Source organism: Lepidochelys kempii, chromosome 19 (genome assembly GCF_965140265.1).
Source record: "Lepidochelys kempii isolate rLepKem1 chromosome 19, rLepKem1.hap2, whole genome shotgun sequence".
Lineage (NCBI taxonomy): Eukaryota > Metazoa > Chordata > Testudines > Cheloniidae > Lepidochelys > Lepidochelys kempii.
In genome coordinates, this window is record NC_133274.1 from 725,933 (window position 1) to 747,123 (window position 21,191).

Sequence of the window (21,191 nt, forward strand, 5' to 3'; positions counted from 1 at the left end):
AATCGAGCATCACATGGTGGATGGGTGTGTAAAACTCCTGTGCGGAGGAGTAGTTCTGACTCCAAAAGCCTTGGTGGGAGTAAGAAGCCCATTACAGACCATAGTTTTACTGGTCATTTACAGCTTGATGCTAACAGGAGCCAGAGAAGCACATTTCAGCCCGGGGTGACAGAAGGAACTAATGGTTGGGAGTAGATTGGGAAGATTACAACATGCCAGGGGGCTCTGGGAGAGGTGTCGTGTATTAGCACTGCAAAAAAAACAAAAACAAAAAAAAACACTTGGAGTTGCTTTAGGAGAGTTAGTCAGTCCCCTCCTCCAAATTTCTATTCACAGCTCAGTATTTCTTCTTGCAGCTATTTAATGGTGACTGATCATTTACAACTGACTGCTAACTAACATTCTCCAGCAGGCTGCTTATGACATCTCCTTCCCCTTTGGCCCATAAACCCCTGCAGCAATGGCCCTTCTCTCCTCTGGGCTGAATTTTAAAAACTCTTCCCTGAGTGGGGCCCAAGAGAACTCGTGGCCGTTTTAACGCTCTCTTCCCTGATTTCCCAGGGCTGAGCTGAAGACTGGGGCAATAGGTCCTGCAGCAATGGGACCTTCTCCCATGGGCTGCCCGCTGGAGACTGCAGGTTTTGAGGTGCTGGGGGAAAGTCTCCATTAAGCATGTGCTGCTGATGTCCTGACAGATACACGTTTCTATTTTATTTGATGACAACAGGAAAAGATGCTGACACGCAACAGTTTTTCGGTTTCAAACCAGGTGTAGGAGTGTTTAGCTTTTCCAAAGGCAGTTTGCTTTCTCTCAGCCTGAAAGATGTGTCATTGCTGGAAGTTACTCCTAGTGACAATGTATAAATGAGAGACGCTGCCAGCGCTCTGACAGGAGTCTGGATCCCTCTAAATACTGTGAAGAGACACAGCTCACAGGTACGGGAGTGTTTATACTCCTCCATCTGCTAAGCATTTGTAACAACTAGGTGACATGAGGAATAGCTAAATTTGCCCACCAGAACAGATTGAAAGTCAACGTATAGTGGAAGGATATTTGTTTCTGTTAAATCCCAAATACCTTTAACCGGCTTTCTGGGAAAACCATCCTCTGCCCCTTTCCCTTGGGTTTGAGGTCTGGCTGGTGCAGTTCTAGTAGGTCACACTGTGTGAGTCCATGATGTAATGTAACACAAGATGATGTCTGGCTGCTAAATTATCCTACTCGTCAGTATCTGAATTGACTTGTGAGCCTCTCAGCTTTAGGCCTGTCAGCCACCAGGCGTTCATCTATGCAAATCTACTACAAGAAAATGAGATCTATAAATAATAGACACCTTGGTCCTGCAAGTCTGTACAAGGTAATCCATTGTCTTGCCTGAAATTCATCCAGTTATATTTCATGCTTCTGTGTGAAAGTTACAAGGAAAGAGAAGCACCCAGGAGATAATCCAACCTTCAGTCACCTTTTGACCTGGAACTGAGCCTGTTTCTCTGAGGCCTACCTGTAGAAAGCAGATAGGAAGCCAGTCCTTTGACTTGTCTTTCTGGGAGGAAGGATTTTGAGAGCCATTCCTGCTCCTTCTCTTCTTCATAATCATTCCCCTACGTAATCATTCTCCAGTTATTGCCCATCAGGTTTTATGTAGAAGGTTATTTACACCCCAGGCTTGGATTGCGTAGTATACACCTACCCTAGGTGTGACTCTGACACAAGACCCACAACCTTCACTGCCTTTAAACATCTGCCAACACACCTCCATAAACTGGGCCCATCTATTTGCATGTAGCTTCTTCTGGTGTAGGATTAAATGTGGCTCTTCTCCTCTGGGGGCTGCCTGGGCTCTTTGCTCAGTGGGTCAGACAAACCTGGAGAAACAGAGGAAAGTTCATGCATTTGGGTACATCTTTTCAAAGTGGAAACCTCCCTTTTTGCACCTGCAGATGAATTTGCACCCACGGACTAGATGCAGATGTTCAGCCTTACACTCACAAAAGGAAATGTGGCTGTAAATCTGAGCACACATTGTACCCTCAAAGATGCTGCCTTGTTGCCCGTGTGCCCCTTTGTCTGTTTCTATGTGAATTACATTGGCTCTGGAAAATACACTAACAAATAGCAATAATGCCAATAGATCGTATTTGTGTGCTGAGGCCGAATTTTTCATCTTCAAAGCACCTTGCAAACATTAATTACTCCCAGGAATCCCAGAATGCATTGCTTTGTAACAATCATGGGGAATATATTATCCCCACAGGTAGAACAAAGAGCTGGAAATCCCATATTCAACAAGTGAGTGAAAACCTGGGATATTTTAATCAGCCAAAGCAAAGGGCACGTGCTGAGGTGGATGAGAAGGGGAGGGGAACATTGGGCCAGGTGCCCTCTTCCTGAGCCTAAAATACCTCTGACAAAGGTATTCTGTATGTCGACTGACTAAAGCTGGTTCCGTAACTTCTTGCCATCCAGATATCTTGTATTAAAACAATACAGCTGAGGTAATTAACCACATCAGGCTTAGTCCTATTTGGAAAAGGATTTCTGCAGCTAGGGATGCGAGACATTGCAGTCTGATTACACCAGTTATTAAATAAAAAACAGAGGTCAGGTATCTAATGGAAATGGTACCTAATGCAGGAGACAAAGGTTCGTAGTGCTTAATGATGCAGACAGAGGGGGCATACAACCCTTCTGAGCTTCTGCAACTCCTAAGGCCATTCCACTTTCTGCATGTTACATGGCAAGTTCAGACCAGATACTAAGGGCAGGAATTTAAAAATTGCATGAGGAATTAAGGGCCAACACCCAAGGGTGTTTTCAGAACCTGATGCTAGAAGGCAGCTCCCCTGTGAATCTCGTCGATACACCACCTATTCATCTGCACAGGATGCCTGTCTCAGGGAAGAGTGCTTGATGTTTCCCCCAGACTGTTAAATTTGTAATTGCCAGTGTTAGCATTTAACTGGCCATGTTTGACCCAAATAAAAAACCTGCACATAGCTCTGTCCATGTGTGCAGAACTAACAGTGGGGTCTCAGACAGTTTGTGTGTCTCTGACTTGTAACAACTGGCAGGCACACACCATACATGATTATAATTAATCCTTTTAGGAAATGTATTCTCTGTGCTCCCCGCAAAGAACAGGGCCCACTAATCCTACAGTCCTTGTGACATACAGGCAGGTGCCTTAAAGCTAGTTCAGCAATCATCCATGCTACACTTTGGGGAGGCTATACTTCCGTTACCACCTTTGAACACTAACCAACATTTTGATTAATACTCTGCCTGGAAGAGGTGGGTACCCAGCTCAAGACATGCAAATTCCAACGTACTGAAGAGAGAAGCGACTACACCCCTTTGTTTTGTTTAATTTCAATTAAAGTTAGGGTGGGGGTATCCCTAGCAGTGGACAATGACCAACTTCCACAAGAGGATGCTGGATCACAGAGTTAACAGTCCTGAAATTAAAATGATGATACATTTTCTGATCAGATCAGATGAAGGCTTCTTCTAAGAAGACCTCAGCCCTAAGATAGTCTCACAGACCAAATATCTGTTCTGTCTCTGCTGTAAGTGGCATCTGGGCATCTCTCACAGTTTAACTTCTTTTCTTCTCTACGGTCTCTTTCTCTCTCTCATACTCTCTGTTTCTCTGATTGTTTTCTCTGCTGCTTCCCTCTCCCCACTTGCACTCAGACTCTTTGCGTTGACTGCATTTTACAGCCCCTCTTCTTCATGACTTGCCAGCCTTCTCCATTTCAATAAGTGCAGCCAGCTAAACCTACTATGTTACATTTCCTAGCACTGCATTTCTAGCTGTCCCTTCTCATTAGGCTGTCAGAGCAGTGCACACCCACCAGAGAGAGACCGAACGGAACACAGGCCTTTGTTGTTTTAATTGGTCTCCTCACACACACACAATTACAGACTAGATTGTGTTCAACCCACTACGACTGCACAAGGGAGAGGAAGAGCATCAGGAGTTAAAAATTAAAGCTCCATGGCCAAGTAATTCTTGACTTGAAGCTGTTTGGTTAGCTAGAGGTCTGGACAGTGTGAAGAAAATTAGGATTCTATCCCTTTCAATCTCCAAGGCACCGTTCTCGCATTTATACCAACTGACACCAACTGAATTACTCCTGATGGGGTAAGTGGGAGGAGAGCCAGTCTCTCATTCTGCTGCCTAATCCCCTCCTATTGCTGGGAGAATCCTTCTCTCACAACTTCACGTAAACAATGGCATCCTTTATTTTAGCTTGTACTCGGGCCTGGTTCAAACTGGCTCTTCTGGGAGTTGGCTGAGAAAGGACTAAGTGAAAACAGAGGCACGACCTCAGGGTTTTGCAGGATAGAAAGATGCAGCACAGGGCTCATTATGCCAATAACTGCCCATCAGAGTCCATACTGCCCCTTCTCTGCAGGTGGGTGAGAGAGGAATATGGTCCCTGTGTACAGCAGAGCCTCACAGTGCTCTAAGTCAAACTTATTATATCAGAGAGGTTTAGAGGAATTGGGCTTTGGTAATTTTAAAGATTATTTCCACATATCTCTTGTCATGTGTTTGTTACACGGCCCCTTGGAGAGGAGGTATATACAGTTCTGATACACTAAGTATTTAAAATAAGTTTTGGATCAGATCAGTCAAACTGGTTCAGGGACAGAAGGATGAAAACCCTTAGGCTGAAGGTTCTTTATGGGACATTTTCATAGCCAATCTTGTTGCGTTTCACTAAATCCTGAGTCCGACCCTGTTTGTTTCAAATACATGTGTGGTTTGTCTGCCAAAGTGTCAGCAGTAATATGCACATCTGGAAGAAGTAAGCATCTGAGAAATCATACAGTCTTTTTGCAACGACAGAAATGTACTCGGGTATTAGGAGCAGGGCCTTTGTAACCATGCGGTGATGCGTAAGTTTGCTGCGGTGCATCATGCAACACAAGTAAAGGCTTCAGGAGATGCATGGTGAAGCACACAGATTATTGTATGAGCTCATGGTAGGAAGGGGATGTTTAAATTGTGCACCAGTCCTTATGCCTCTGACTGCAAAGAGAGACATTTTCAGAAGGTAGCCGCTATTGTGCACATGCAATTTTGCACATCTAATCACTTGTGTGCTCAATTTTTGAGCACGGGCACTAGTGCATGAACCTGACAGAATTGCAAATCACGCACAAATGAGTTTTGCACCTCTAAGTTTTATCTGCATGCTCAAAGTTGTGCAAAAACAATCAACGCTGAGCTGAGGCGCCTTTGGGAATCTGACTTGGAATATTAAACAACCCTCCTGCAGTGTTTTACTCAGCCAGGGATTTAAACAGTTCTGAAAGGCCAAACCGTTGACTCCTGGGACGGAATTTGCCACAAAAAGATGGATAGAAAAAAGAAATAAAGATGAAAAGCTGTGACTGTTGTTTAACCTTTTATTTCTCTTCACTCCAATATTTTATGGCGTCTTCTCAGACTTCTTTAACCAGCCTCTTAATGAGGACAATGGGCCACTGTCTCTCAGTGCCCTCGTTAGGAGCGTTGCTCTCTGCTGTATTTTTACGTCATTCTTAAATGACTGAAGCATTGTGTGCAATGTTCCCTCTAATTTTTGACAGGCTGTGTGCACAAAAAATTTCTTCTGTCCAAATTGTTCAGCTTCTGTGCAAATTTTTGTCCCGTGGTGTTACGCCATGGGTGCAGGGTTTAGGATCTGCGTGCGCGCGCGCACAGCTTAGAGGGAACAGTGATTGTGTTTGCAGGCTCCAGCCCCTCCTGAACCAAGGAAACCTTGTTGGGAGAGAGGTGGATGTGGATGGATAAACAGGTGTTTGTACAAACTCCCAGGTTCCTATCAAAGAAAGCATCGTTTTCCCAGGTGAGGATGTGAAGCAAGCCCTGCTGATGGAAACACTGCTTCTCAGGTTCTACCCCTGCCCCCCCACCCCCAGAAGCAACACAGCGTTTCCTTTTCATGTGGATAGTGTTTCTCAGTGTAGGGGATGCCCCAGGGGCACAGCGGTGCTGCCTGTTACCTGTGAAGGCATGTGTACAGGTTTTAATGGTGCCCACCATATATTGGCTCCTATGAGAACTCCCGTAGTGCCCACCCTCACTCTGGTCTAGTGTAGATGGCCCTGCTTTGACATCATCACCTCTGCTGGTGATCAGGGCACTGTATCCAGGAGGCACAATGCCCTGGAGATGAACTGAGCATGTCCATCTCCCCAGGGACACACCTGCTCCTGCTCCCATCCAAGACTGGGAATTTTGCAGTGACCTCACTAGCAGCAGGATCAGAGGAGAATCTGCACGCTGCTCCTCTAAGCTGATTGCATCAAGTCTCAAGCATCATGAATTGACTCCTGCTTCTCCTGTAAGAAAGAGTTAATAAAGGCAAAGCTTGTCTGGCTGGCGCAGTTCCAGTGTGCACACCCTGGCCCTGCTCAGTAGAGCTGTGACTCAGAGGCATTGAGCATCCTGCCAGAGCATGGAGCAGAATCCTGGTTCTCAACCCTCCTCTCCAAACAGGCTTTGGGGAACAGTAAATATTGGTCCAGCATCATGTATGGAGGAGTCTGTGCCTCACAGTGTCTGCTCCTTTCCAGCAGTTCAGTAATACTTGCTTAAACAAGGAAGCTGCTTGCATCTCTGTCTGGCAGGGCCTGGATTGTGCCCTACCCATCCACATGTGGAGGGGGCCATGTGTGCTTCATGGCACTGCCCCCTGCAGACCTTGTCGAGGGCTCTCAACAGAGCTGTGGTTCCTGCAGCAGGAGGGGGCTGGGCGAGTAGGGAGGAGTGGGCAGGCTGGAGGGAATGCACATCCTTCATCCCCCTCTCTCCCACCCAGCAGGCCTTAAAAATCCTGAGACGATATTAGAGCTGGGGGCTCCCTTATCACTCTCTCCCACTCCCTCCCTGGAGCTGCTGTCAGCAGGAATGCTCCAGGGCCTGGGATTCTGCTTGGGACCTAGATAGCAGGGAGGTATGAGACTCCCTGCAGGCCTCCCATGGATTCACCAGGCTGCGTTGGGTGGGCGTCCCATGGCCTATTTTGTGAGGGGCCCCTCTATCCCCAAGAAAATGACTAGGGAGAAAGTCCAAAAACAGATTTCCCCCCGCCCCTTTGCTGCTGGGATTTTCCTCAGTATCTAACCCATCAAACGAAATCCGCTTTCTGGTGAGGTAAATACATCGTCTGCTCCTCTACTCAGTGATGCTGACCTAAAACGTGCCTGAGTAAGGATGAGAAGAGACACCTCTAGCCAGTGTCCACTGGAGATTCTCTTGAGAAGTGAGTTACTTTAGAAACCGCTGTTCTTCGTCCCTCCGAGCCATAGCTCTCCGCCTGAATTATTACAAACCTCGGCCACAGCAGCCAGTAGTGAATCACAGAAGTGATAGTTCGGTTCCAGGCCAGCAGGGGTGAGAGAGGATAGTGGGACTGGGTCACCACTGTCAATCTGGAGCATCTCCCACCAAGTGTGCGGAGATGTTCTGGATTTGGCTTCAGTGTCAGGAAGTCAAACTCCTCAGCAAACAATGAGCGTGGGGGGTGCTGATTAATTCACTGTTCCCAGGAACTCAGCTCAGAGGGAGTCACCTTTTCTGGGCATTTTCCAAACCTTCCAAACTGAATCTATTTTGGTAGCCATGTAGGTAATGATCAAGTCATAGCCCGTCAATGTTGAAAGGCTCCCATTGGAATCATGCCTGGTTAGAATAACCCAGAGAGCTTGGGGAGGATGCAGGAATTTACGTCTTGTGCCAAATCTCTTCAGAGAATGAAAATAAAATAGCACTCACTGCATTTTGAGTTTCTCGACAATCCAGCTCTGCAGTTTGCTAAACTCCATCTGTAATCTCTGCTTAGTCAGTGTGGGAAATAATTATATGAGCGCTGATGAATTTTGGCAAACTCTGAGTGTGGTGATTTCCTGGGTATCCTGTCACTCATCGCACCCTGGTGTAACAAAGGCTCCTTCGCCTTATTAGAGCGAATGTTAGATTGACAAGATCAAGTGACAGCACGATTGTAGAGACACGTCTATTTGCTCAGTGCATAATCCTCCCTGCTGAACACCAGCCAAACTCATCCTCAGGTCTTATCTTTTCAAGACTCAGTATTTATTCATGTGGTTGTTTTATGTAAACTGTAAAGATCCTCATTAAATGGAAACCTTAACTCATGAGCTTCCTTATTAAGGTGGCACTGAGTTCAGGCCACCCAGGGCTGCTTTGGGAAATTACTAGGCTGGCGTCTTCTATTTTGGGCAGTGGAGTTTGCTGCCTTAGGAGCCTGATCCAGTGCGGCGCTGAGCACCCTTGGCTCCTGCTGGGTGTGGTGGCCTTTCAGCATCTCTCTGGAAGCACTGGGCACTTTGCAGATGTTCACATTGGAGTCAGTGGCAAAATGAACACCAATTTTAGTGGTGAAGAACTGGGCCTTTTATCACTAAAAACTAGTCTGGGTGGAGCCAAAGGACTCTGCAAACTGCTAATAAAGAGACTCTCTGATGCCACTGAAGGAGTCTGGAATCTTTTGGGTGGATCTTGTTCTGGGTTTGGGATTCAGTATGTACACGAGAGGGGTGCAGGGAGTGTAACCTGGGGCCATGGACGAGAAGAGGCCAGGAGTGTGAGCTGAACACTGCTGAGTGGTTTGCTCGGTGTAGCCTCTGTCCCAGTGTGGGCTGGTCTCAGGCAGTCTCCTAACACAGAAGGCTGCCATCAGCAACATTGGTAGTACCCTGCCCCCAATCCAACCAATGGGAAAATCCCATTGACTCCAAGTGGAGCAGGCCTGGGGCCTGTGTATGAAGCTGAAACATGTCTGCCATCTCCACTACTGCTGGACATGTGGAATAGGGTCTGAGAGAAACCCTAGTATCTGTAGGTCAGCAAGAGACTGCAGTGGGGTCTCCCAGCACAAGAGCTGCAGTTGAGGCTGAGCAGGGGCCTTAGCCATTTGGAAACTCAGCCTGTAGATTCCACTGGATTCCAGGGCATTGGCTGCAGTAATAATTCTAAACCCCAGAATGTTGCCGTAATTCGAGGGTAGACAGCAGCGTTTCTACTCTTTGGCCCTTGCTCAGCTTCATAAAGCCTCTAAGTTTGTAACTTTGTTAAATTCACACCAATGAGAGACAGGGCTAGAGGAAAACCCACCTCCTTTAAGGAAGTGCTGGCAGCAGAATTCTCTCGCTGGAGCTTGCCTGTACCTTGGTCTGAGAGATCTTGGCCTGTGCGCTACTCAGCAGACAGAAACATGCACCAGCTGGAATAGATCACTGTCTGGAACTGTTGCACCATACAGAGGGGCACAGCGTTTTGTTACTAAACAAAGGGGCAGCCACTAATCCCATCTGGGATGAAATTATAGAAGAAATCAGTACATCTGAAATTTGCATTTTTCTTTCCAACAACTGGGTTTTCAGGGACCAGCCAGATATTTTAGAGCCTGTTTTCCACAATAAAGAGCAGCTTTTCAATTCAACCCCTTTCAGGAACATTAACGTGCTCAGTGCAGGGCTACATCCTCCTATAGTTCTTATCTCAAGGACAGCACCGCCAACAGCAAAACACCCCATCCGTCACCTGGGAATATTAACAAGTGTCCAGTGTTCTTGAGTAGGAAGAAAACCTGTGACCCGCTGGCTTCATGCCAAGTCTGCTGTTGGCAAAACCAACCCCGCTCAGGACACGGATACAAATGGCTGGGTTGCATCTGACATCAGGGCACGCGCAGGTTAAATAACGTTACATTTATGACACCGACTCACAAAAGCCAAGCGTGGTTTGCTGGCTACTGTGATACTGCAGCATCCAGCGCTCATCCCAGATCACATCAATACCAGGGCACAAAGTGGGGAAGGGGGTGAAGCAGGCTGGGGTGTCTCTCTTTACTGCCTTTAGAGAGTTTGTGTTAGGCTTTACCTTGGTTTGCATGTGACTTTCCTTTTTGTGGTTTGGTATTTTTAATTACTTGGGGGCAAATCTCCAAAGTGAGAAACTTTGAGTTGACAGAGCTTTTTAGAGTGCGGATTATGTAAATGCATATTATGGGGCCTTCATAAATAGGGATTATTTGCCAAATATATTTCAGTGCTTCCTTTGGAGCCATTAAGGTCTGTTGTGTAAATAGGAATTTAGTGACTGTCTATTCTGCATATCGTTAATTCAGTAATAGACCATAACAGCAATTTTTACATTTATTCTGGCCTATTGTGCAAAGGTGCTTTTAGACAATTTTCAAATCATATGTTGCTGTATGTAATAAGAAAAGCTAATAATGGGATAGCTGCCCGTCCACATTCATATTAGCTACTCTACAAATTCAGTCTCTGTCTAATTTTGCAAGTGACTATGCTACTTTCTGGGCTAATAACTTGCTAATTTTCACTTGCTAAATTAAGAGCATGTTTTAGTGTTTACATCAGCACAATAAAGAGAATATTTCTCCAATAATGTAAAAACATTTTACATGGTTATCTAAGAGGCAGATTTTCTGAATGAGTGTGAGATCTGCACTCCTGAATGCCAGGTTCCAGCTGAGGCTCATTGAAATGAAATGCTATAACCCATAGGCAACACCACCTTTCAGCTGACAATCTTGGGAGGTGAAGACCAAGTTTGCATTGGAAATACTGGACTTTAGGATCTCAGTGGACAATATCTGTAGCTTTCCCTGCTGCAGAAGTGGTGTCCAGCCATAGCTCTGACATCTGACAAAATTGTTTGGTCTGCCGCCTGACATGAAAGCCCAGTCAGGAACAAGAGCTGCTTTACCCGCAGCACCAAGCTTGTGAAGGCCCAGGGCACTGGTTCAGAGGTCATGCAAAAGCCATGTGCCAATAGGTGACATATCAGTAATTTTGAAGCCCTCTCTCTCTTCCCTTGCAATGTGCTCAGAGCTGTGCAAACATCAGAGGTAGTGATACAGACCCTACTGCAAAGAGCTTCCACTCCAAAAAGGGGATTTTTTGTAACCAATGAAGGTTACACAGAAAATACATAAGTGCACAGATTGCAGGACTGGTTTCCACTGCCTATCAGCAGAGCTATGGAGCCCCACCCTCACATTCCTCTGCTGTTAGTTTCCAGTGACAAGTGGACCCATCCTTTGCCCATTAGCAGAGACCAGTTACATCCTTTTCTTGTCTGCTTCCTTTTTGCTTTATACTGGGGGGAGAGGAGGAATCTCAGTAACCTGCAGGTCGAAACAATGGTGTTTTCACTGACAGATACAGCATAAAAGAAGACCAGGCCAAATCTGGCCCAATTTACATCCTATACAACTCAACTCATATTGGGCTGAAGGCTCTGGCTCTGAGTCAAGATGGAATTGGCCCCAGTGGATGAGAACTCCAGGTTTAATGTCAAGACAGTGCCACAATGAACAAGCTGTTTTGTCACATGGAGTGATGTGGCCCACTGGCTGGGGCTCTGCCTAATGATACACCATTAACTCCATTGAATAAAACTCAGTGCAGCTTATCAAAACCACCTTTAATTTGGAAGAAATCTGAATTTTGTTTTTCCATTTCCTCTCAGTGAGAAGAAGGTGAGAAATTGCCAGGGAGGGAGGCACAGAAATGAACTCCAGAAAGGTCCAGGAATGATGGGAGAGGCTCCTAGGGCAAAGGACATCCAACCCTGACTTAGAGAAGAATGTCCACCGTTACATGGAGAAAAAGCTGCCAGCCCGTGTGTTCTGAGCAAGTGGCACGTGGACAGGATGCTCACTGCAGCACAGTGGCATTCAGCTGGTGAAGGGCAAAGCTGCCAAAGCCAGCTCAGCCCATGCCTTAGATACCAGGGTACCTGCCAGGAGTGGAGCAGATCTGGCTTGTGGAGGCAGGGCAGAGAGGATGCTGCTCCCCCTCTATCCCCCAAATCTCTAGTCCCAGTGTGGAGGCGGTGGCAGTGTCAGGGAGCAAGGTTCGGGAGCAGGCCTTCACTGCAGTCTCTTGCACAGAACTGATGGGCAACCCCCTTTCGCTTACAGTGGAGGGAACAAGGAGCAACTGCTCGAGCAGCTGGTGACTGCTGTGCCAGTGACAGAGCACGGAGAGGAGAATCGGACCCAGAATCTGCAGTAACTTCTGCGGCTTCCCGCACTGTACTGTGGAACTGCTCCAAGGAGGGCTCTGGGCCAGCAGCGGTTGGAGGAGCCTCTGGCAGAGCAATTCCTGTAAGAGCCCAACTGGCTGCCCCCGGATGTCTGGGCTTAGGGAGCTGAACCTCCAGGCTCTTCTGTGGAGAGGTGGAGCAGAGAGGGGCTCAACTCCTGCCAAACAGAACACCAGGGGTTCTCATGCTGTTGCCGGGAGTAACCCGCCTGTATGGCTGACCCCTACCCTGCATCACATATCTGTGGTTATGCATCCCTGCAGCACTGCAGCTCAGCATTGACCCAGGGACCAGAGGGAAGAGTAGGGCACCTGAGTGCAAGTTTCCAGGAGGAATTCTTCCATTCATGCTCTTTGATAACATACACTACGGTTTGCTCTGAGGAAAGGCTGCCTGTAAAACACCTGCTGTGCTTTATCACACCTCGGGCAAGCTCCTGGGGAGGCCCTTCAGGAAAGCGGCCGGTTCTTCATGAGACCAACTAGGAGCTTAGTTCTTTTGAAAATCTGCTCCCCACTGTGGGCGCCCTGACCCTCCTGAAAACTTTGGACTAATTGCCTTGAATGGCATCTTTGTAGCCAGATCATCCATCTTCAGCAGTGATGAATTGACTGGTCCATGTCCTTCCTCTGGATGGCACCCTGTAGAATACAACATGTGGGCTACAGTCCATGTTTCACTGCCTGCAGGGTTGGTGGCACATGATGCAGGCTTAGCTCTTTTGTACACTGTGCTCACCTCATTAGTTTTGTTGTCCCACCAACCCTCAGCCTGGTTACGTAAGGCAGGTGTGATGCTCTCAGTCACATAGAAAATGAATCATTTTGAAGATTGCCCGTGGGCTTGGTTATATAGGGAATGGACTGCATGCCAGTATTACTGGCAGGATGTAATGAAGGAACCTGTTTTTTCTAGAAGACTTGAATACTGTCCTAGAAGAATTAGCTGGATGGTCTGGCTGTAAAAGAGCACTGTTTAAATTTTTAAAAAGAAAAACTTTCAAGGCACTGAAAAATGGACAGGAACCTATGGAACAACACACCTCCTTGGGCCAAAACCCCAGCAGGTGCAGGGACACTGGGCACATACAAACGTAACATTTGAAACTATTGTGTATATGCAGAAATCTTTCCCCCTCCCTTGCAGCTTTACTGTGACTCAGTATACTCCTTTGGTTTCACCTCCATCACAAGGTTTTGCAAATGAGCTAATTTGCAACCCAGCTCTCAGTTCTTAAAAGACATGGTTTCTCGGGGGGGGGGGGGGGGAGGGTCCTGATCTTTCCCTGTGTTTTGCTGTCTCTGTTCCTTACATTTAGCTGATACTAAGTAAACCAGGACCCTGTAAACTTTTTGAGCAATAACTCAGTTTGAAAATACCATTTGATCAGACATAAACCCATATAGCTGTCTAAAAAGATGGTGACAGGGTCTTAAATTATCACAGATGATCTGTTTTCTCCTTTGGTGCATTCTGAAACCATACAGATAAAAGTTTTACATGAAATCCAGTCCGACCTCAGCCTTTAGAAGTGATTAATTTCTATTAATGATATACTGATTTGCAGAGAGCTTATTCTGCATAAAGTTAGAGCCAGGGACATTCATTCATTGCAATTCCCCTAAAAATGGATATAAATATCAAAAGCAATTGGCCATCCAAAATTTGAATATTAAGCCACTGCATCATGGAAAGTTGACATGAATATGAGACTGGGTCAGAGAAAAAAAAAATATGAAATGCTTATCCAACTATGATACTTTACAGCATGTTACTGAGTCATCTGAAAGGTTTATATTCATTACAGATGTATGCGGCGTTTGCAAAGGATTCTTCAGGGGAAAAACAGAGCATTATTTTCCAAATGAAATACATTCCATGGTGATCTATGAAGCCCATCTCTCCCTCTGCAAACTCTGGCCGCTTTCTGAGGCTGCCTACCCAAGAGCAGAAACTGGGGTCAGTGGTGGGAATGAATTACACAGCATCCTGCAGCCAAAAATATATATGTTCAAACCCAAACTTGGCAAGGAGAGTGCAAAGCTAAAGACTGCCAGCAGCAAGGTATGTCGCTTTTGTAACTGTTTATCCTGTGATTCAGTGAAAGAAGAGCTAGCAACTCCCCAGCCATGTGATACAATAGGCAGGTCTCTGAAAAGGGCCCAATCAGTCCCAACTTCCCACATTTTTGCCTGTAGCCACCAGGGGACAGAGATGATTTCTGCCCCTCCCAATCCTGATAGGCTACCGTCCATTTAAAACCACTCAGGGAAAAGACAGACGTTTCCAAATGGGTGAGAGCTGATTGTAAAAGCTGCCCACAAGGCCAAGGGAAGTAGCCGTTCAAGTGTGAAGGGATGGGACATACGAACAGCCACACTGTGCGATCTGAATCGTCTGAGTGTGCTAATGTGTGCACTGAGGCAGACAGAGAGACAGGGCCTTTGTTCACACCTGTCCCCAGCTTCCACATCCTAGCCAGCCCCAATGGAAACACAAGGAGCATGAGTCACCATTGCCTTACACCTTGTGTCATTCACACTCAGGCAAAGGGGGTGCGAAGTGGCTGTGAAAATTGCCTTTCAGCTTCAGGGGCATTTTTCACAGATGTAAATGAGGCTACAAGGTTATGAGGCTGTGGAACTCATTGCCACTGGAAGGCTGCAGTGTGCTTACACCTTGCTGGGAAGCACCTGGCCACCATCAGACAAGATGCTGCATTAGATAGTCCTCTGCTCTGATCTACTCTGGCAATTCATATGTGCTTAAGGTGCAGCGCAATGGTGAGCTGAACCCAAAATGCAGCTTTAATATGAGCAGGGATCTGGGCTATTTTCTAAGTGACAAACTATTCGGAACAAGAAGGTAGTGATTGGTACTGGGTGTAAGGTAACAGGCTGATCCCCGTATGGGATCTCGTCCCCATAGATGGCTAATATCTATTATCGAGCCATTGAAATGTCACACACAGGAGCACCTGCTCCAATTCTGACACACCGAGCCCTTTGCAGAGGCAGTCAGTGTCATGGCCCCAGCCTTGCAGCTGGGATGTTGCGGTGCAGCAGTTACTCTTCAGAAGTGACCAGTGAGTTCAGGTGCTCAGCTTGGCTTGGGACACGTTGGGCCTGATTTTGAGGGGTGCTGGCCACTCATAGTCAGGGGGTGCTGAGAGCCATTGAATCAAATTGTAAACCCTGTACATAATGGAAACCACTTCAAACCAGGGGGTGCTGCAGCCCCCCCCTGCACCTTAGTTCCAGCACCTATGCCCATAGTCTCAGATAAAGTCAATGAGAGCTTTTCTCTCTGTCCCTGTAGCTAAAACTCACACTCAGCCCATCGTCCCTAGCTCAGTGGTTTGAGCATTGGCCTGCCAAACTCAGGGTTGTGAGTTCAATCCTTGAGGGGGCCATTTAGGGATCTGGGGCAAAAATTGAGGATTGGTTCTGCTTCAAGCAGGGGGCTGGACTAGATGACCTCCTGAGGTCCCTTCCAACCCTGACCTTCTCTGCTTCTAATACAGTGGTAAGACTGTGTCCAGCTATATATAGAACAGAAAGAAGGGTTTCCACATGTGAAGATAAGAGTTGTCCCCTCCCGCCTCCAGGGCTAGCCTCCTCCCCACCCTATGCCCAGCTCATTCTACTTGGCTCCCCACAAAACCCAGCTGCAGCCACTTCCTCTGCCACTCCCAGCACACCAGCCCCCTCCTCCTCCACATCACACTGACCCTTCTTGTCCTCCCCGCCCTGCACTTCCTAACTATCCACCCTGGGTTCCAGCTGCCTTGCCCTGCACCTTCCACTCTGCCAGGTGAGCCAGCTGCTGATGATACTGCGAAGACCCTCCCAGACTGGATCCCCTCTCCTCCTTGAGGCCTGCTGTTCCCACGGCATCCACAAGAGCTCAGCTAGGATTTGGGGACGAGGCTGAGGGACAAGTGGGGCCAGCAAATTCCATTCGGCTAGTTTGTATCTATTGCAATTAAAATATATTGACTGGATGGGCTGCCTCTCCAGTACCCTTTGCATTGCTTAGAGTGTGAGCTCCTTAGGGAAGCAGCTGGATCTTCCTCTGTTTGTACAGTGCCCAGCACAGTGGGACTCTGAGCCGGGTCCAGGCCTCTGAACAGAGCCCACATATGGATGGTATTAGATGACAAAACTGCCATTAAGGACTGTGGGGGTTGGCAGCATTCACTGTATGTCAGCGTTCACTTGAAGGCCAGTCTTATTTCAAGAGAAATGCCATATTCTACAAGTGGTGCCAACAAACCTTTGTAAGTAAAAAACGGTTTCACTCTTGTAGCAAAATGTAACTGCGACAGCAGGGGCTAGAGTCTAACACTCCAAAATAGAGGGAAATGTGTGATGTTTTGTCATATCGATATATCTGCTTAGCCCAGTGATTCTCAACCTACCACTGTGGGCCACATATGTAGCTCTCTGTGTGTCATGTGGACCGCATCCACACAATATATATACCACCTGTATGACCCTAAGGATGTCACCTGGGCTGCAACTGGGTGCAGACTGGGCCACAAACTGCCTGCTGGCCTTAGGTTGAGAACCACTGGCTTAGATATAGTAGTATGAAAAGGCATTTGCCCTATAATTACACAGTGCCCAGAAATATTGAAATTACATGATTAATACAATGACACAAAGTAAACCAGGGCTGGGGTCATCCCCACAGCTCTGAATGGCTGACAGCTATTTAGCTACTAGGAATTCCTCAACTAAAAGAGAAAGCAGGCTTTGCTTGCCCCATGCAGCATGTTTCAGTTTGAGTGAGTCCATGTTCCCAGCCTGGACTCTAAATGTACGCATTGGGAGAGGTCTTTTATTTGAATATCTCTGTATAAGGTTTAAAGTGTAATGTACCTGGCTCGTCTGAAAGCTACTAAAACGATTGCATAGGAGACAGGGTGTGGAGGAATGCTCCCATTTACAAAATCTTCTTTATTTTTATATAAATAACATAGCCATAAATGTACAAATAAAGGAAAAGGAGATTCCATGTCACTTTCATGTCAATGTATAAAATCTAATGAGAAATGATGCAAAAGCTATACCTGTAACTGCAATGTGGTGTATAAAGCACTTACAAACTAATTCTTTCCCACAGGTATATATTAAATTCTACCGATGAATGCAACACTAAGTGCCATAGCAACATAGCAGAAACAAAAATTTAGAGAGAGAGGGGGAGAGAGCGTGGCTGAGCTGCTGCAGCTTTGGACAGGGAGCCAGGCAGTGGGCGGAGAGTAGGGAAAAGACACAGGAGGCAAATCCTGCTGTCCTTTCTCGGGCACAAGACCAAAAGCCAGCTGGCAGCAGTGAGAGTTGTGCATGTGGATGGAGAGCAGTAGCCAGCCCTTGTATATGTTTATAGTTATTTTCAATGGACAGGGCCTGGAAGATGTGAAAGGATGTGATATGCAGAGCTCAGTAAAACACTCACAAGGGATCATTTATATAGCATGTTTGTGGTGTCCCTAGCCTCCGTTTGCCAGAAGCTGGGAATGAGCGATGGGGGACGGATCACTTGATGATTGATTCCCTGTTCTATTCATTCCCTCTGGGGCACCTGGCATTGGCCACTGTTGGCAGACAGGATACTGGGAGAGATGGACCTTTGGTCTGACCCAGTAGAGCCATTCTTATGTTCCTTTTCCAATTTCCCACCAGACAGCAAGATCCTGCCTTAGGACTTCGTGGTGCTGCCCATCACTAGTATCTGGGCATCTTCTGTGCAAACTAGAGAAGTGATGGCAAAGTCTCTTGGCTGTCCTGGTGTTCCGGCTCTTCTACCTTTTCAGGTTACACTAAAGCCTCTGCTTGGAGCAGAATTTCTGGGTTGTGTTTTTTAGGGAGTTGCGCTTGTTGTAAAGGTCGGAAAGCAAAACTGACATTCATAATGTGAAATTACGTATAAATTTCTTTGCATATTTTCCCCTGTGCAAATTGCAATTCATAGACGCGTTCATTGCGAATATACACAATTCAAGCTTCAAAAATTCAACTGATAGGCTAGTCACGTTCGTCATCTGGAATTGTTTGTTTCTTGACTGGATGATTTCTGTACCTAACAGACAGCCTTTGCTGTGAATTTCAGTTACTGTAGCTAAATAAGCAATTAAAAATTCGTTCCCATTGAAAAGTCCAGTTTCAAATTCCTTGTTGACAAGTATCGGTTCTAGTAGAACTTGGGCCCCTGAATGTTTGCAGAAAGTTAACACACCAGGGTCATGAACGAAGCTGACTGAACACGTGCTTTTCACTTGTGATGGATTTTACCCACCATCCTTGTAGCCACTCTGGCCAGGTCTGGCGAGGTTAAATTAACCCTGTCAACAGTCAGCAGCTTAAAGCGACATTTCCCACCTCTCGACAGAGCTGCTCGGATTGGGTGCAGGGGCCAGTGGAAGGTTCCAGTGCCGTGGCTCCCGCCAGCAGCTCCAGCCTCCAACACCTGCACTGTACACACCTGTCTCTTCCCGCCAGGGATGGGAGGGAAGCGTGGAAGTGGGACAGTCGGGGAGTCTCTGGAAGGAACTGGCGGGGGGAGGGAAAAGGCCTCAACCCACCCCCAGTTCTGTTGTAGGCACTGGGCGCACTTTGTTCACCTTGTCTTCGGCAGCACAGCACAGAGACACCGCGACTGAACAGTTATTAAAACCCAGTCCAACAAACCCCCTCCGCGAGGTGTAAAGCCTGGGGAGGATCCGCAGGGTGGGGCGGGCGTGGGACTTGCTGGCGCCCTGTTCACTGCTCAAACCCTGGGGCGATGAAGAGAGCCGAGGGGATACGGAGCTGCAGAGAACAGGCTGGGTGATTCCAGGGTCTTGGCTTTGCCAGGGCAGCCTAGGATCCACCCAACCCCAACCCCTGCCCTGTGCACGTCTGCGACTACGGACCGTGTATGCGGGGAGCCCCTGGGGGCCTATGCAAACCCGCCCTGCCCCACAGTGCTCCCTGGCTGAGGCGCTCAGAGCGCAGGGACTTTCTCACTCAAACCCGCCGCAGCATCCCCGGCCCTCTGGAGCCGCAGAGCCGGCCGCCTTGCGGGGCTTTCCCAGCCAGCCGGGCTCCTGCACCCGCCGGGTGCGCACAGGGGCGGGCAGCTGAGCCTGGAGCCCGAGAGCCCACAGGTCCCAGGCTGCCAGGGACAATCGCTGCCGCCGCCCTGTGCGCCCTGCGCTGGGGGACAGGGCGCTCCCCGTGTGCTCTCTGCACCCACAGCTGGCAACACCCGGCTCCGGCCGAGGCCTGGGTGGAGGCGAGCGGGGACCCAGTCTCCTGGCTCAGACTGACCTTAACGGGGGATGTTGACACCAGGGTGACCAAATGTCCCGATTTTATAGGGACAGACCCAATTTTGGGATGTTTTTCTTATATAGGCTCCTGTTACCCCCCCCCACCCCGACTTTTCACATTTGCTGTCTGGTCACCCTAATTGACAGTGACCTCAGGCACCGCCTGCCAGGTGAGGTTTCTCCAGCAGGCGCCAGGAACTGCGCACCCAGCAGAACCCGCATCTGACCCTCAGCTGTGTACCAGCCCCTCACGCCCGGCACTGAGCTGCGGGAGCAGCCAGCTCCTGGCACAGGTGCTGAAACTCGGGGTGCGGGGGGCTGCTGCACCCCCGGCTTGAAGCGGTTTCCATGATATGCGGGGTTCGCAGCTCGGCTCAGTGGCTCTGGAACCCCCCACTAGACAAATTCTTCCTGCACCGCTGGCTCCTGGGGTCCGCGGGCTCCCCGGGGCCGGCCTCCCCCCGGTATTACTCCGGCCCAGAGCCCTGGAGCGCGCTGGGCAGACCCTTGGATTGCGAGGGTCAGCCCCAAAGCTCGGGGCAGGCGGTGCCACCGTCCCCCGACCAGCCCCCGCACCGCAGAGCTCGCAGGCCGACCCGGGGCCCGCTAGGCAGGGGCCCGCGCTCTGCCAAAGGGCGGCCAAGCCTGCTGCGGCCGGGACCCACTTTAGCAGGGTCAGGACCAGCAGCAGGGGCCCCCTTCCTTGGGCCCGAGCGGCGGGATCCCTCCCGCAGGCTCCGCGGAGTTGCACGCCGCAAACCGCACTCCGAGGGCGGAAAAGCAGCCGCGAGGCCGAGCTCCAAGGGCTGCAGCCCGAGGCCGCGGCGCCCTGGCTGCCGCTGGAAGAGGCGCGATTCATGGGTGGCGCTGGGGACTTCGAAAGTTAAACAGGGGCCTTTCTTCCTGCGCGGAGCCGCTTCAATGGGGCTCTGTGATCCCTTCGTGCCCTCGCCATGGCAACCGGCAGCATCCCGGTGGAAATGCCCCCGCGCCACGCAAGGCCACCGTCCTCACAAAAGGCAGCATCTGGCCCCTTTCACCAGCTTTACGGCCGTGCCCCGGCCACGCCTAGGTGCCTCGGCTCGCCCCGTCGGGTGGCTGCAGCGGGGGAAGCCGTGGGGAGGCACCGAAGTGCCGGGGAGTCTCCCCGCCCGTGCGCCACGCCGGCCTTCAGGCGCCCCGAGCTGGCGTGGGTCCCTGGGCTTTGCTCGCCGCCTGCCCGCCGGGGCCGAGAGGACATGGCCGGAGCGAGGCCCTCGAGCCTGCGCCGGGGTTGTCCGCGGCGCAGAAATCTCTGCCAGCCCCTCCGGAGCCAGCCCTGCCCGGCCGGGCGGCTGCGAGCCAGGCTCGGCGCTGCCCTGAGCCGCCCCAGGGAACCTCCCCGCGCGCGGAGCGGTGCCGAGCCAGCGGGACAGGAGCGGCCGGGCCCCCGGGCCCCCGGGCCGGGCCCCCGGACACACAACGCGCTGCCCCGGCCGAGTTGCCCGCGGGCGCCGGACGCTCCCCGGCCTGCCCCGGGGGCTCCTCGTCCCGCCCTTCGCCGGCCAGCCTGGGCGGGGGGTCTCCCTTCAACCGAGCCCGACGGCCGGGGCCGGGCGAGCCTCCAGCCGCTCAGCGCCCGCAGCGCGACGCCCCGGCCCCGCGGGCAGGAGCCCCGCACCAGGCCGAGCCCCGCAGGGCCCGGGGGGAGCCGCACGGAGCCCGGGCGGGGCGCGCCCCGCAGCAGGTGCCCCGCAAAGCGCCCTCCCCACGTG